Raw genomic sequence first — 15,699 nt, 5'->3', positions numbered from 1 at the left:
GTCTGTGAGCCCGGGGAAAGGGTCCCATACGTGAAATGGAGTGAGAAACAGGCCGGAGCGGAAGGCAGCTCTCAACTCACCTCTTGTTTATGAGGCTAGTACCCTTGCCCCGGCTGTGCCTGCAGGCCTAAAGCCAACCACCTAACTCAAAGGAAAAACCCCGTAGAGATTTCCTGCTTCGGCTAAAGTAGCCATGTCGGAGGGTGGACGCATTTTGCTGTGTGCATGCGTGAGCGCACTGCAAGTGAGTCCAGACCCATTTTCCGTGTGGGACTCAGGCCCCGGCAAGAGGCAGAACACGACTCCCCACTTGTTTCATGAAGCTAGCACTGCGGCCCCACTTTTGCATGGAAGTCTAATAGCGAGCGTTCTTTTTTTATTCTTATTATTAAATGTTTTTATTGTTATGTTAATCCCCATACATTACATCATTAGTTTTAGATATAGTGTTCCATGATTCATTGTTTGTGCATAACACCCAGTGCTCCATGCAGAACGTGCCCTGCTCAATACCCATCACCAGGCTAAGCCATCCTCCCACCCCCCTCCCCTCTAGAACCCTCAGTTTGTTTTTCAGAGTCCATCGTCTCTCATGGCTCTTCTCCCCCTCCGATTTCCCCCCCTTCATTCTTCCCCTCCTGCTACATTCTTCTTCTTCTTTTTTTCTTTCTTAACATATATCGCATTATTTGTTTCAGAGGTACAGATCTGAGATTCCACAGTCTTGCACAATTCACAGCGCTTACCAGAACACATACCCTCCCCAGTGTCCAACACCCAGTGACCCCATCCCTCCCACCCCACCCCCCACTCCAGCAACCCTCAGTTTGTTTCCTGAGATTAAGAATTCCTCATATCAGTGAGGTCATATGATACATGTCTTTCTCTCTTTGACTTCTTTCGCTCAGCATAATACCCTCCAGTTCCATCCACGTCGTTGCAGATGGCAAGATCTCATTCCTTTTGATGGCTGCATAATATTCCATTGTGTATATGTATGTATATATATATATATATATATATATATATATATATATATACCACCTCTTCTTTATCCATTCATCTGTTGGTGGACATCTTGGCTCTTTCCACAGTTTGGCTATTGTGGACATTAATAGCAAGCGTTCTAACTCGGAGAAACAACACTGAAGAGAAACCGTGCTTTAGCTACCGACGACCTCTGTGTGGGAGGAAGCAGTTTAGGGTGTACTGTGGGTGAGAGCCTGGGGACGGGTTCCGTTTCGTAAAATCGAGGGAGAGACAGGCCGGAGAGAAGGCAGCTCTCAACTCACACCATGGTTATGGGGCTAGTACCGTTGCCCCGGGTGTGTGTGCAGGCTTCATGAAAATCGCCTAACTCGAAGGAAAAATTCGCTGGAGAATCCATGCTTCAGCTAAAAGAGCCGCTCCTGAGGGTGGAAGCATTTTGTTGTGTGCGTGCGTGAGAGCCCCGCAAGGGAGTCCAAAGCCTTTTGCGAGTGAGCCTCAGGCCCCAGCAGAAGGCAGAACACGACTCCCCATGTGTTTCATCAAGCTAGCACTGCGGCCCCACTTTTGCATGGAAGTCTCATCACTAGCGTTCTAACTCAAAGAAGCAGCAGTGTAGAGAAATCGTGCTTTAGTTACTGTCGACCTCCAGGCGGAGGAAGCAGTGTACAGGGTACCGTGGGTGAGAGCCTGGGGAACGGGTTGCATACGTGAAACCGAGGGAGAAACCGTTCCGGGCAGAAGGCACCTCTGGACTCAGCTCTTGCTACCTGAAGCTAACACTACTGCTCCATGTGTGCTTGGAATGCTCCGTGCTCAACAGTGCCTTGGAAGGAACAAGCCTGTAAAGACTCCCAGCTGCAGCTCTTTCGCCTACCAGGCTGCTAAGGCCAAGAAGCAATGGTGTATAGTTCCTGCCCTTTATGTAACATTGCCGTTCCTGAAGACGGAGGAATTTTACAGTGCTCCTGTAGGAGAGACCGGGAAAGGGTCCCATACGTGAAATGGAGTGAGAAACAGGCCGGTGTGGAAGGGAGCTCTCAACTCACCTCTTGTTTCTGATGCTAGTACCCTTGCCCCGGGGGTGCCTGCAGGCCTAAAGCCAACCACCTAACTCAAGGGAACAACTCTTTAGAGAATTCCTGCTTCGGCTAAAATAGCCATGCCTGAGGGTGGACGCATTTTGCTGTGTGCAAGCGTGAGCGCCCTGCAACGGAGTCCCAAACCATTTTCTGTGTGAGACTCAGGCCCCGGAAGAAAGCAGAACACGACTCCCCACTTGTTTCATGAAGCTAGCCCTGCGGCCCCACTTTTGCATGGAAGTCTAATCGCTAGCGTTCTAACTCGGAGAAACAACAGTGTAGAGAAACCGTGCTTTGGTACCGTCGACCTCTCTGTGTGAGAAAGCAGTTTACGCTGCACTGTGGGTGAGAGCCTGGGGACAGGTTCCATAGGTAAAATCGAGGGAGGGAGAGACAGGCCAGTGCAGAAGGCAGCTGTCAACTCACCTCTTGTTTACGAGGCTAGTGCAGTTGCCCCGGGTGTGCCTGCAGGCCTAAAGCCAAGCACCTAAGTCGAAGGAACGACTCTGTAGAGAATTCCTGCTTCAGCGAACATAGGCATTCCTGAGGCTGGAAGCATTTTGCTGTGTGCCTGCGTGAGAGAAGGGCAATGGAGTCCCAAACCATTTTCCGTGTGAGACTCAGGCCCCGGGAGAAGGGAGGACACGCCTCCCCACTTGTTCCATGAAGTTAGCACTGCGGCCCCACTTTTGCATGGAAGTCTAATCGCTAGCGTTGTAACTCGGAGAAACAACACTGTAGAGGAACCGTGCTTTAGCTAGCGTCGACCTCTGTGGGAGGAAGCAGTATAGGGTGTACTGTGGGTGAGAGCCTGGGGCCGGGTTCCATTTCGTAAAATCGGGGGAGAGACAGGCCGGTACACAAGGCAGCCCTCAACTCATACCATGGCTATGGGGCTAGTACCGTTGCCCCGGGTGTGCGTGCAGGCTCAAAGACAACCACCTAACTCGAAGGAAAAACTCGGTAGAGAATCCATGCTTCAGCTAAAACAGCCAGTCCAGAGGGTGGAAGCATTTTGTTGTGTGCGTGCGTGAGAGCCCTGCAAGGGAGTCCAAAGCTTTTTGCGAGGGAGACTCAGGCCCCAGCAGAAGGCAGAACACGACTCGCCGTGTGTTTCATGAAGCTAGCACTGCGGCCCCACTTTCGCATGGAAGTCTAATCGCCAGCGTTCTAACTCGAAGAAACAACACGGTAGAGAAATCGTGCTTTAGCTACCATCCACGTCTCTGAGGGAGGAAGCAGTTTCCAGGCTACCGTGGGTGAGAGCCTGGGGAACGGGTTCCTTACGTGAGACCGAGGGAGAAGGAGTCCGGGCCAGAAGGCACCTCTCGACTCAGCTCTTGTTACCTGAAGCTAACACTACTGCTCCATGTTTGCATGGGAATGCTAAGTGCTCCACACTGATTTGGCAGAAAGAAGCCGGTCAAGAATCCCAGCTTCAGCTCATTCGCCTCGCCACAGGGTGGCAGCATTTTCAACTCTGCTTGAGTGCAAAGCTGGCGAATGAGTCCCAGCAGAATTCCGAGGCAGAAATAAGCATGGGCAGGAGGCAGCTATGGACTCAACTCTTGTTTCAGGAAACTAGATCGGCTCTCCCGTGTGTGCGTGTAGTCCTAAGTGCCATCCAGCCAACGCAAAGGAACAAAAGTGCAGAGAACCCGTGCCTCAGCAAAGATCGCCCTTCCTGAGCGTGCACTTCATCTGTTGTGTGTTTTTGTGAAAGCATGAGAAATGGAACCTAAACGTAACTCGGAGTGAGAAGCAGGCCTGGAAGGAAGACTGCTGTCGACTCACCTCTTGTTTGAGGAGATTAGCACTGCTGTACCCTGTGTGCCTGGATGCCTAGTTCCCAGGCTACTAACACCAAGAATCAATGCTATAGAGTGACTGCGCTTTAGTTAACATTGCCGTTCCTGAAGCCAGAGGAATTTGACAGTGCTGGTGTCTGTGAGCCCGGGGAAAGGGTCCCATACGTGAAATGGAGTGAGAAACAGGCCGGAGCGGAAGGCAGCTCTCAACTCACCTCTTGTTTATGAGGCTAGTACCCTTGCCCCGGCTGTGCCTGCAGGCCTAAAGCCAACCACCTAACTCAAAGGAAAAACCCCGTAGAGATTTCCTGCTTCGGCTAAAGTAGCCATGTCGGAGGGTGGACGCATTTTGCTGTGTGCATGCGTGAGCGCACTGCAAGTGAGTCCAGACCCATTTTCCGTGTGGGACTCAGGCCCCGGCAAGAGGCAGAACACGACTCCCCACTTGTTTCATGAAGCTAGCACTGCGGCCCCACTTTTGCATGGAAGTCTAATAGCGAGCGTTCTTTTTTTATTCTTATTATTAAATGTTTTTATTGTTATGTTAATCCCCATACATTACATCATTAGTTTTAGATATAGTGTTCCATGATTCATTGTTTGTGCATAACACCCAGTGCTCCATGCAGAACGTGCCCTGCTCAATACCCATCACCAGGCTAAGCCATCCTCCCACCCCCCTCCCCTCTAGAACCCTCAGTTTGTTTTTCAGAGTCCATCGTCTCTCATGGCTCTTCTCCCCCTCCGATTTCCCCCCCTTCATTCTTCCCCTCCTGCTACATTCTTCTTCTTCTTTTTTTCTTTCTTAACATATATCGCATTATTTGTTTCAGAGGTACAGATCTGAGATTCCACAGTCTTGCACAATTCACAGCGCTTACCAGAACACATACCCTCCCCAGTGTCCAACACCCAGTGACCCCATCCCTCCCACCCCACCCCCCACTCCAGCAACCCTCAGTTTGTTTCCTGAGATTAAGAATTCCTCATATCAGTGAGGTCATATGATACATGTCTTTCTCTCTTTGACTTCTTTCGCTCAGCATAATACCCTCCAGTTCCATCCACGTCGTTGCAGATGGCAAGATCTCATTCCTTTTGATGGCTGCATAATATTCCATTGTGTATATGTATGTATATATATATATATATATATATATATATATATATATACCACCTCTTCTTTATCCATTCATCTGTTGGTGGACATCTTGGCTCTTTCCACAGTTTGGCTATTGTGGACATTAATAGCAAGCGTTCTAACTCGGAGAAACAACACTGAAGAGAAACCGTGCTTTAGCTACCGACGACCTCTGTGTGGGAGGAAGCAGTTTAGGGTGTACTGTGGGTGAGAGCCTGGGGACGGGTTCCGTTTCGTAAAATCGAGGGAGAGACAGGCCGGAGAGAAGGCAGCTCTCAACTCACACCATGGTTATGGGGCTAGTACCGTTGCCCCGGGTGTGTGTGCAGGCTTCATGAAAACCGCCTAACTCGAAGGAAAAATTCGCTGGAGAATCCATGCTTCAGCTAAAAGAGCCGCTCCTGAGGGTGGAAGCATTTTGTTGTGTGCGTGCGTGAGAGCCCCGCAAGGGAGTCCAAAGCCTTTTGCGAGTGAGCCTCAGGCCCCAGCAGAAGGCAGAACACGACTCCCCATGTGTTTCATCAAGCTAGCACTGCGGCCCCACTTTTGCATGGAAGTCTCATCACTAGCGTTCTAACTCAAAGAAGCAGCAGTGTAGAGAAATCGTGCTTTAGTTACTGTCGACCTCCAGGCGGAGGAAGCAGTGTACAGGGTACCGTGGGTGAGAGCCTGGGGAACGGGTTGCATACGTGAAACCGAGGGAGAAACCGTTCCGGGCAGAAGGCACCTCTGGACTCAGCTCTTGCTACCTGAAGCTAACACTACTGCTCCATGTGTGCTTGGAATGCTCCGTGCTCAACAGTGCCTTGGAAGGAACAAGCCTGTAAAGACTCCCAGCTGCAGCTCTTTCGCCTACCAGGCTGCTAAGGCCAAGAAGCAATGGTGTATAGTTCCTGCCCTTTATGTAACATTGCCGTTCCTGAAGACGGAGGAATTTTACAGTGCTCCTGTAGGAGAGACCGGGAAAGGGTCCCATACGTGAAATGGAGTGAGAAACAGGCCGGTGTGGAAGGGAGCTCTCAACTCACCTCTTGTTTCTGATGCTAGTACCCTTGCCCCGGGGGTGCCTGCAGGCCTAAAGCCAACCACCTAACTCAAGGGAACAACTCTTTAGAGAATTCCTGCTTCGGCTAAAATAGCCATGCCTGAGGGTGGACGCATTTTGCTGTGTGCAAGCGTGAGCGCCCTGCAACGGAGTCCCAAACCATTTTCTGTGTGAGACTCAGGCCCCGGAAGAAAGCAGAACACGACTCCCCACTTGTTTCATGAAGCTAGCCCTGCGGCCCCACTTTTGCATGGAAGTCTAATCGCTAGCGTTCTAACTCGGAGAAACAACAGTGTAGAGAAACCGTGCTTTGGTACCGTCGACCTCTCTGTGTGAGAAAGCAGTTTACGCTGCACTGTGGGTGAGAGCCTGGGGACAGGTTCCATAGGTAAAATCGAGGGAGGGAGAGACAGGCCAGTGCAGAAGGCAGCTGTCAACTCACCTCTTGTTTACGAGGCTAGTGCAGTTGCCCCGGGTGTGCCTGCAGGCCTAAAGCCAAGCACCTAAGTCGAAGGAACGACTCTGTAGAGAATTCCTGCTTCAGCGAACATAGGCATTCCTGAGGCTGGAAGCATTTTGCTGTGTGCCTGCGTGAGAGAAGGGCAATGGAGTCCCAAACCATTTTCCGTGTGAGACTCAGGCCCCGGGAGAAGGGAGGACACGCCTCCCCACTTGTTCCATGAAGTTAGCACTGCGGCCCCACTTTTGCATGGAAGTCTAATCGCTAGCGTTGTAACTCGGAGAAACAACACTGTAGAGGAACCGTGCTTTAGCTAGCGTCGACCTCTGTGGGAGGAAGCAGTATAGGGTGTACTGTGGGTGAGAGCCTGGGGCCGGGTTCCATTTCGTAAAATCGGGGGAGAGACAGGCCGGTACACAAGGCAGCCCTCAACTCATACCATGGCTATGGGGCTAGTACCGTTGCCCCGGGTGTGCGTGCAGGCTCAAAGACAACCACCTAACTCGAAGGAAAAACTCGGTAGAGAATCCATGCTTCAGCTAAAACAGCCAGTCCAGAGGGTGGAAGCATTTTGTTGTGTGCGTGCGTGAGAGCCCTGCAAGGGAGTCCAAAGCTTTTTGCGAGGGAGACTCAGGCCCCAGCAGAAGGCAGAACACGACTCGCCGTGTGTTTCATGAAGCTAGCACTGCGGCCCCACTTTCGCATGGAAGTCTAATCGCCAGCGTTCTAACTCGAAGAAACAACACGGTAGAGAAATCGTGCTTTAGCTACCATCCACGTCTCTGAGGGAGGAAGCAGTTTCCAGGCTACCGTGGGTGAGAGCCTGGGGAACGGGTTCCTTACGTGAGACCGAGGGAGAAGGAGTCCGGGCCAGAAGGCACCTCTCGACTCAGCTCTTGTTACCTGAAGCTAACACTACTGCTCCATGTTTGCATGGGAATGCTAAGTGCTCCACACTGATTTGGCAGAAAGAAGCCGGTCAAGAATCCCAGCTTCAGCTCATTCGCCTCGCCACAGGGTGGCAGCATTTTCAACTCTGCTTGAGTGCAAAGCTGGCGAATGAGTCCCAGCAGAATTCCGAGGCAGAAATAAGCATGGGCAGGAGGCAGCTATGGACTCAACTCTTGTTTCAGGAAACTAGATCGGCTCTCCCGTGTGTGCGTGTAGTCCTAAGTGCCATCCAGCCAACGCAAAGGAACAAAAGTGCAGAGAACCCGTGCCTCAGCAAAGATCGCCCTTCCTGAGCGTGCACTTCATCTGTTGTGTGTTTTTGTGAAAGCATGAGAAATGGAACCTAAACGTAACTCGGAGTGAGAAGCAGGCCTGGAAGGAAGACTGCTGTCGACTCACCTCTTGTTTGAGGAGATTAGCACTGCTGTACCCTGTGTGCCTGGATGCCTAGTTCCCAGGCTACTAACACCAAGAATCAATGCTATGGAGTGACTGCGCTTTAGTTAACATTGCCGTTCCTGAAGCCAGAGGAATTTGACAGTGCTGGTGTCTGTGAGCCCGGGGAAAGGGTCCCATACGTGAAATGGAGTGAGAAACAGGCCGGAGCGGAAGGCAGCTCTCAACTCACCTCTTGTTTATGAGGCTAGTACCCTTGCCCCGGCTGTGCCTGCAGGCCTAAAGCCAACCACCTAACTCAAAGGAAAAACCCCGTAGAGATTTCCTGCTTCGGCTAAAGTAGCCATGTCGGAGGGTGGACGCATTTTGCTGTGTGCATGCGTGAGCGCACTGCAAGTGAGTCCAGACCCATTTTCCGTGTGGGACTCAGGCCCCGGCAAGAGGCAGAACACGACTCCCCACTTGTTTCATGAAGCTAGCACTGCGGCCCCACTTTTGCATGGAAGTCTAATAGCGAGCGTTCTTTTTTTATTCTTATTATTAAATGTTTTTATTGTTATGTTAATCCCCATACATTACATCATTAGTTTTAGATATAGTGTTCCATGATTCATTGTTTGTGCATAACACCCAGTGCTCCATGCAGAACGTGCCCTGCTCAATACCCATCACCAGGCTAAGCCATCCTCCCACCCCCCTCCCCTCTAGAACCCTCAGTTTGTTTTTCAGAGTCCATCGTCTCTCATGGCTCTTCTCCCCCTCCGATTTCCCCCCCTTCATTCTTCCCCTCCTGCTACATTCTTCTTCTTCTTTTTTTCTTTCTTAACATATATCGCATTATTTGTTTCAGAGGTACAGATCTGAGATTCCACAGTCTTGCACAATTCACAGCGCTTACCAGAACACATACCCTCCCCAGTGTCCAACACCCAGTGACCCCATCCCTCCCACCCCACCCCCCACTCCAGCAACCCTCAGTTTGTTTCCTGAGATTAAGAATTCCTCATATCAGTGAGGTCATATGATACATGTCTTTCTCTCTTTGACTTCTTTCGCTCAGCATAATACCCTCCAGTTCCATCCACGTCGTTGCAGATGGCAAGATCTCATTCCTTTTGATGGCTGCATAATATTCCATTGTGTATATGTATGTATATATATATATATATATATATATATATATATACCACCTCTTCTTTATCCATTCATCTGTTGGTGGACATCTTGGCTCTTTCCACAGTTTGGCTATTGTGGACATTAATAGCAAGCGTTCTAACTCGGAGAAACAACACTGAAGAGAAACCGTGCTTTAGCTACCGACGACCTCTGTGTGGGAGGAAGCAGTTTAGGGTGTACTGTGGGTGAGAGCCTGGGGACGGGTTCCGTTTCGTAAAATCGAGGGAGAGACAGGCCGGAGAGAAGGCAGCTCTCAACTCACACCATGGTTATGGGGCTAGTACCGTTGCCCCGGGTGTGTGTGCAGGCTTCATGAAAATCGCCTAACTCGAAGGAAAAATTCGCTGGAGAATCCATGCTTCAGCTAAAAGAGCCGCTCCTGAGGGTGGAAGCATTTTGTTGTGTGCGTGCGTGAGAGCCCCGCAAGGGAGTCCAAAGCCTTTTGCGAGTGAGCCTCAGGCCCCAGCAGAAGGCAGAACACGACTCCCCATGTGTTTCATCAAGCTAGCACTGCGGCCCCACTTTTGCATGGAAGTCTCATCACTAGCGTTCTAACTCAAAGAAGCAGCAGTGTAGAGAAATCGTGCTTTAGTTACTGTCGACCTCCAGGCGGAGGAAGCAGTGTACAGGGTACCGTGGGTGAGAGCCTGGGGAACGGGTTGCATACGTGAAACCGAGGGAGAAACCGTTCCGGGCAGAAGGCACCTCTGGACTCAGCTCTTGCTACCTGAAGCTAACACTACTGCTCCATGTGTGCTTGGAATGCTCCGTGCTCAACAGTGCCTTGGAAGGAACAAGCCTGTAAAGACTCCCAGCTGCAGCTCTTTCGCCTACCAGGCTGCTAAGGCCAAGAAGCAATGGTGTATAGTTCCTGCCCTTTATGTAACATTGCCGTTCCTGAAGACGGAGGAATTTTACAGTGCTCCTGTAGGAGAGACCGGGAAAGGGTCCCATACGTGAAATGGAGTGAGAAACAGGCCGGTGTGGAAGGGAGCTCTCAACTCACCTCTTGTTTCTGATGCTAGTACCCTTGCCCCGGGGGTGCCTGCAGGCCTAAAGCCAACCACCTAACTCAAGGGAACAACTCTTTAGAGAATTCCTGCTTCGGCTAAAATAGCCATGCCTGAGGGTGGACGCATTTTGCTGTGTGCAAGCGTGAGCGCCCTGCAACGGAGTCCCAAACCATTTTCTGTGTGAGACTCAGGCCCCGGAAGAAAGCAGAACACGACTCCCCACTTGTTTCATGAAGCTAGCCCTGCGGCCCCACTTTTGCATGGAAGTCTAATCGCTAGCGTTCTAACTCGGAGAAACAACAGTGTAGAGAAACCGTGCTTTGGTACCGTCGACCTCTCTGTGTGAGAAAGCAGTTTACGCTGCACTGTGGGTGAGAGCCTGGGGACAGGTTCCATAGGTAAAATCGAGGGAGGGAGAGACAGGCCAGTGCAGAAGGCAGCTGTCAACTCACCTCTTGTTTACGAGGCTAGTGCAGTTGCCCCGGGTGTGCCTGCAGGCCTAAAGCCAAGCACCTAAGTCGAAGGAACGACTCTGTAGAGAATTCCTGCTTCAGCGAACATAGGCATTCCTGAGGCTGGAAGCATTTTGCTGTGTGCCTGCGTGAGAGAAGGGCAATGGAGTCCCAAACCATTTTCCGTGTGAGACTCAGGCCCCGGGAGAAGGGAGGACACGCCTCCCCACTTGTTCCATGAAGTTAGCACTGCGGCCCCACTTTTGCATGGAAGTCTAATCGCTAGCGTTGTAACTCGGAGAAACAACACTGTAGAGGAACCGTGCTTTAGCTAGCGTCGACCTCTGTGGGAGGAAGCAGTATAGGGTGTACTGTGGGTGAGAGCCTGGGGCCGGGTTCCATTTCGTAAAATCGGGGGAGAGACAGGCCGGTACACAAGGCAGCCCTCAACTCATACCATGGCTATGGGGCTAGTACCGTTGCCCCGGGTGTGCGTGCAGGCTCAAAGACAACCACCTAACTCGAAGGAAAAACTCGGTAGAGAATCCATGCTTCAGCTAAAACAGCCAGTCCAGAGGGTGGAAGCATTTTGTTGTGTGCGTGCGTGAGAGCCCTGCAAGGGAGTCCAAAGCTTTTTGCGAGGGAGACTCAGGCCCCAGCAGAAGGCAGAACACGACTCGCCGTGTGTTTCATGAAGCTAGCACTGCGGCCCCACTTTCGCATGGAAGTCTAATCGCCAGCGTTCTAACTCGAAGAAACAACACGGTAGAGAAATCGTGCTTTAGCTACCATCCACGTCTCTGAGGGAGGAAGCAGTTTCCAGGCTACCGTGGGTGAGAGCCTGGGGAACGGGTTCCTTACGTGAGACCGAGGGAGAAGGAGTCCGGGCCAGAAGGCACCTCTCGACTCAGCTCTTGTTACCTGAAGCTAACACTACTGCTCCATGTTTGCATGGGAATGCTAAGTGCTCCACACTGATTTGGCAGAAAGAAGCCGGTCAAGAATCCCAGCTTCAGCTCATTCGCCTCGCCACAGGGTGGCAGCATTTTCAACTCTGCTTGAGTGCAAAGCTGGCGAATGAGTCCCAGCAGAATTCCGAGGCAGAAATAAGCATGGGCAGGAGGCAGCTATGGACTCAACTCTTGTTTCAGGAAACTAGATCGGCTCTCCCGTGTGTGCGTGTAGTCCTAAGTGCCATCCAGCCAACGCAAAGGAACAAAAGTGCAGAGAACCCGTGCCTCAGCAAAGATCGCCCTTCCTGAGCGTGCACTTCATCTGTTGTGTGTTTTTGTGAAAGCATGAGAAATGGAACCTAAACGTAACTCGGAGTGAGAAGCAGGCCTGGAAGGAAGACTGCTGTCGACTCACCTCTTGTTTGAGGAGATTAGCACTGCTGTACCCTGTGTGCCTGGATGCCTAGTTCCCAGGCTACTAACACCAAGAATCAATGCTATAGAGTGACTGCGCTTTAGTTAACATTGCCGTTCCTGAAGCCAGAGGAATTTGACAGTGCTGGTGTCTGTGAGCCCGGGGAAAGGGTCCCATACGTGAAATGGAGTGAGAAACAGGCCGGAGCGGAAGGCAGCTCTCAACTCACCTCTTGTTTATGAGGCTAGTACCCTTGCCCCGGCTGTGCCTGCAGGCCTAAAGCCAACCACCTAACTCAAAGGAAAAACCCCGTAGAGATTTCCTGCTTCGGCTAAAGTAGCCATGTCGGAGGGTGGACGCATTTTGCTGTGTGCATGCGTGAGCGCACTGCAAGTGAGTCCAGACCCATTTTCCGTGTGGGACTCAGGCCCCGGCAAGAGGCAGAACACGACTCCCCACTTGTTTCATGAAGCTAGCACTGCGGCCCCACTTTTGCATGGAAGTCTAATAGCGAGCGTTCTTTTTTTATTCTTATTATTAAATGTTTTTATTGTTATGTTAATCCCCATACATTACATCATTAGTTTTAGATATAGTGTTCCATGATTCATTGTTTGTGCATAACACCCAGTGCTCCATGCAGAACGTGCCCTGCTCAATACCCATCACCAGGCTAAGCCATCCTCCCACCCCCCTCCCCTCTAGAACCCTCAGTTTGTTTTTCAGAGTCCATCGTCTCTCATGGTTCTTCTCCCCCTCCGATTTCCCCCCCTTCATTCTTCCCCTCCTGCTACATTCTTCTTCTTCTTTTTTTCTTTCTTAACATATATCGCATTATTTGTTTCAGAGGTACAGATCTGAGATTCCACAGTCTTGCATAATTCACAGCGCTTACCAGAACACATACCCTCCCCAGTGTCCAACACCCAGTGACCCCATCCCTCCCACCCCACCCCCCACTCCAGCAACCCTCAGTTTGTTTCCTGAGATTAAGAATTCCTCATATCAGTGAGGTCATATGATACATGTCTTTCTCTCTTTGACTTCTTTCGCTCAGCATAATACCCTCCAGTTCCATCCACGTCGTTGCAGATGGCAAGATCTCATTCCTTTTGATGGCTGCATAATATTCCATTGTGTATATGTATATATATATATATATATATATATATATATATATACCACCTCTTCTTTATCCATTCATCTGTTGGTGGACATCTTGGCTCTTTCCACAGTTTGGCTATTGTGGACATTAATAGCAAGCGTTCTAACTCGGAGAAACAACACTGAAGAGAAACCGTGCTTTAGCTACCGACGACCTCTGTGTGGGAGGAAGCAGTTTAGGGTGTACTGTGGGTGAGAGCCTGGGGACGGGTTCCGTTTCGTAAAATCGAGGGAGAGACAGGCCGGAGAGAAGGCAGCTCTCAACTCACACCATGGTTATGGGGCTAGTACCGTTGCCCCGGGTGTGTGTGCAGGCTTCATGAAAACCGCCTAACTCGAAGGAAAAATTCGCTGGAGAATCCATGCTTCAGCTAAAAGAGCCGCTCCTGAGGGTGGAAGCATTTTGTTGTGTGCGTGCGTGAGAGCCCCGCAAGGGAGTCCAAAGCCTTTTGCGAGTGAGCCTCAGGCCCCAGCAGAAGGCAGAACACGACTCCCCATGTGTTTCATCAAGCTAGCACTGCGGCCCCACTTTTGCATGGAAGTCTCATCACTAGCGTTCTAACTCAAAGAAGCAGCAGTGTAGAGAAATCGTGCTTTAGTTACTGTCGACCTCCAGGCGGAGGAAGCAGTGTACAGGGTACCGTGGGTGAGAGCCTGGGGAACGGGTTGCATACGTGAAACCGAGGGAGAAACCGTTCCGGGCAGAAGGCACCTCTGGACTCAGCTCTTGCTACCTGAAGCTAACACTACTGCTCCATGTGTGCTTGGAATGCTCCGTGCTCAACAGTGCCTTGGAAGGAACAAGCCTGTAAAGACTCCCAGCTGCAGCTCTTTCGCCTACCAGGCTGCTAAGGCCAAGAAGCAATGGTGTATAGTTCCTGCCCTTTATGTAACATTGCCGTTCCTGAAGACGGAGGAATTTTACAGTGCTCCTGTAGGAGAGACCGGGAAAGGGTCCCATACGTGAAATGGAGTGAGAAACAGGCCGGTGTGGAAGGGAGCTCTCAACTCACCTCTTGTTTCTGATGCTAGTACCCTTGCCCCGGGGGTGCCTGCAGGCCTAAAGCCAACCACCTAACTCAAGGGAACAACTCTTTAGAGAATTCCTGCTTCGGCTAAAATAGCCATGCCTGAGGGTGGACGCATTTTGCTGTGTGCAAGCGTGAGCGCCCTGCAACGGAGTCCCAAACCATTTTCTGTGTGAGACTCAGGCCCCGGAAGAAAGCAGAACACGACTCCCCACTTGTTTCATGAAGCTAGCCCTGCGGCCCCACTTTTGCATGGAAGTCTAATCGCTAGCGTTCTAACTCGGAGAAACAACAGTGTAGAGAAACCGTGCTTTGGTACCGTCGACCTCTCTGTGTGAGAAAGCAGTTTACGCTGCACTGTGGGTGAGAGCCTGGGGACAGGTTCCATAGGTAAAATCGAGGGAGGGAGAGACAGGCCAGTGCAGAAGGCAGCTGTCAACTCACCTCTTGTTTACGAGGCTAGTGCAGTTGCCCCGGGTGTGCCTGCAGGCCTAAAGCCAAGCACCTAAGTCGAAGGAACGACTCTGTAGAGAATTCCTGCTTCAGCGAACATAGGCATTCCTGAGGCTGGAAGCATTTTGCTGTGTGCCTGCGTGAGAGAAGGGCAATGGAGTCCCAAACCATTTTCCGTGTGAGACTCAGGCCCCGGGAGAAGGGAGGACACGCCTCCCCACTTGTTCCATGAAGTTAGCACTGCGGCCCCACTTTTGCATGGAAGTCTAATCGCTAGCGTTGTAACTCGGAGAAACAACACTGTAGAGGAACCGTGCTTTAGCTAGCGTCGACCTCTGTGGGAGGAAGCAGTATAGGGTGTACTGTGGGTGAGAGCCTGGGGCCGGGTTCCATTTCGTAAAATCGGGGGAGAGACAGGCCGGTACACAAGGCAGCCCTCAACTCATACCATGGCTATGGGGCTAGTACCGTTGCCCCGGGTGTGCGTGCAGGCTCAAAGACAACCACCTAACTCGAAGGAAAAACTCGGTAGAGAATCCATGCTTCAGCTAAAACAGCCAGTCCAGAGGGTGGAAGCATTTTGTTGTGTGCGTGCGTGAGAGCCCTGCAAGGGAGTCCAAAGCTTTTTGCGAGGGAGACTCAGGCCCCAGCAGAAGGCAGAACACGACTCGCCGTGTGTTTCATGAAGCTAGCACTGCGGCCCCACTTTCGCATGGAAGTCTAATCGCCAGCGTTCTAACTCGAAGAAACAACACGGTAGAGAAATCGTGCTTTAGCTACCATCCACGTCTCTGAGGGAGGAAGCAGTTTCCAGGCTACCGTGGGTGAGAGCCTGGGGAACGGGTTCCTTACGTGAGACCGAGGGAGAAGGAGTCCGGGCCAGAAGGCACCTCTCGACTCAGCTCTTGTTACCTGAAGCTAACACTACTGCTCCATGTTTGCATGGGAATGCTAAGTGCTCCACACTGATTTGGCAGAAAGAAGCCGGTCAAGAATCCCAGCTTCAGCTCATTCGCCTCGCCACAGGGTGGCAGCATTTTCAACTCTGCTTGAGTGCAAAGCTGGCGAATGAGTCCCAGCAGAATTCCGAGGCAGAAATAAGCATGGGCAGGAGGCAGCTATGGACTCAACTCTTGTTTCAGGAAACTAGATCGGCTCTCCCGTGTGTGCGTGTA

This window comes from Halichoerus grypus, chromosome 10 (assembly GCF_964656455.1).
Source record: "Halichoerus grypus chromosome 10, mHalGry1.hap1.1, whole genome shotgun sequence".
NCBI lineage: Eukaryota > Metazoa > Chordata > Mammalia > Carnivora > Phocidae > Halichoerus > Halichoerus grypus.
The sequence above is the reverse complement of the archived record's forward strand: the minus strand, read 5'-3'. Positions refer to the sequence as shown.